This window comes from Atta cephalotes (genome assembly GCF_000143395.1).
Source record: "Atta cephalotes unplaced genomic scaffold scaffold00013, whole genome shotgun sequence".
Lineage (NCBI taxonomy): Eukaryota > Metazoa > Arthropoda > Insecta > Hymenoptera > Formicidae > Atta > Atta cephalotes.
Genome location: NW_012130077.1, coordinates 1896725 through 1899122, shown reverse-complemented (window position 1 = coordinate 1899122; position 2398 = coordinate 1896725).

The window sequence follows — 2398 nt, the reverse complement described above, 5'->3', positions numbered from 1 at the left end:
ATTTCTTTTTACTTACACCTAATATGTATATAATAATATACTTCAATTTATATATATACATATATATATATATATATATATATATGTATCGATTATTTAATTATACTGATACTGTAAATTGAATCTATATTAATATCTATAAATTTTTCAATTTATATTGGTTTTAATTAAGTGCAATTATTACTGCAGAACAAAAATGTCTGTTACCTTTAAAAAACGAAGTTATATTTAAAAAAATGTTGCACAAATTAAATTAATCACATGAGAGAGAAATAAAAATTTTAAGCCGAATATTTGATTAACTTTTTTATCACTCTTGGGATATGTATGTTTCATGAAATTTTCAAGTTTCTAAAATGAAATTTCTATCACTCATATTTTCCATTTCAAAAGATTCCGAACAATATTACAAAAACATTGTAGTATTGAAAGCGTTAAAGACTATTAATATCATTTAAAAATATGTAATGTATTAAATCTTTCGCTACATGATTGAAATTAAAACAAAATTAATCGAATTAGTCGAATCACGAATGAGAAGTAAAATAAACGAATTGTAAAATAGATTGAAAGAAAAAAAGAAAGAAAAAGAAGAGAGAATTATATATATGAGAAGCAAAATACCAAGACCATCGCTTTTAATACTGAAATTGGTATTGCAACAGACGATAATTGCTTCCAGGAAAACTCTCTTGACTTGCAAAAGATCTTTTCGTGCAAGAATCCGTTTAAATATTTATTTTCTTTATCTGTTATTGGACACGATTCTTCAATATTTTCTGTTAACTCTGTTACATTCTCTATATCTACAATAGTAATTTCCAACAAATCAAGCCGTTCGAAGAAAATCGAAAGAAATTTGCGAAGCAAAACAAACGATCCAATTCTAATCGACGACATACGATTCGCGATTATTTGCTATCGAGAGATCACGTTTCGTGATACGATCGTTCGTGATGAACGTAACAATACGAATGCCAGGGATCGTGCACGTCCCAAGTGGTCGTACCTGAAGCTCGATTCTTAGAAGAAATACTGATCCACAGGTGGGCGTTAAAAGATGAAAGGCATGACGGTGTTGGTCGGTAAATATCCTTCGCTAACATCTTCGCCAGGAAATTCTTCCACGAAAATATTTTTTCCAGGCAACTGCTAAGTGTATACTATTATTCATTAATTTTTCTCGTGAGCTTCGCGAACTTGCAAGCAAAATTGATAACAAGATATAACATTATCTCAAAAAAATTATAACATTATGTATATCGATTATCTTTCATTTATTATTTTGTGCATTATTTTATTAATATGCAGTTTGTGAGAGAAGTAAAAAATCCTGTCTAAAAGTATTCCAATTTCCAATACAAATTTCTATACAAATATTTATGTACGCTGCAATTTTTTCCGAAAATATTTTGAACTACAAAATCTACTTGATCATCTTATTGATTAATCAAAGAATTGAAACATGATATTTGAAATACAGCAATGACATTCGATGAAAAATCTGTAGCTATCCGTGTTTCCAGAGAATTTCGAGAATTTATCCAGAGTGATAAAGAGAGTAACAATGTTTTCGTTGAGGACAAGAAGCAGGCTTGCTGACGAACAACGTTTCAACGTCGTGCGAAAGTCCCAGAAGGCTTGTGGAAACAACGGTAAAAGAATAAGAAATCGAGGAAGCGAAAGAGGAACGCATCGGGTCACGAGGATCAAATATAAGAAGTGAAAATCGGGCACGCTGTTGCTTGGTGCCCGATAAAAAGCTGGGGATACAAGGGTATCCCCATAGCAACCATCGCGACAACGTTGTCCGTTAGGAGAAGAGAAAGAGCAAGCGTACAATTGGGACGTCTTATGGTGAACCGAACAGGGAGGAAGAAACCGAAGGATTCCCGAGGGTGGAGCAGAACTAATATCCTTTCTCTTGTACCGGCAAGAGAAATTTATGTTCACGCGGAGACTGGATTATGGATCAAGCTCTAACCAAATGAAACTTTTCCCAGCGTATATAAATATAATCAGAGGCACAATGTTTTGTCACATTGTAGTCTCAATATTAATAAAATGCTATAAGTATTATATATGAGCTAGTACTACTCTATTCGTATTTCTATTTCCGTATAATTATGAGTAATTATACGTTCAAATTAAGAGGCATTATATAATTTGTAAGTTCAACAGTAATTTTCTCTTTACAACAAAATTGTAAATTATGTTAATTAAAATTGCTCGATTTATGACCTCCTTACTACTTACTTTGCTTACTTTCGTTTATTTCAGAATAAACGAAATGAATATGTAAGAGATTTTTTTAGAATATTAGAAAATTATAACATTTATTTTAATATTAAACATATATATATATATATATATATATATATATATATATATATATATA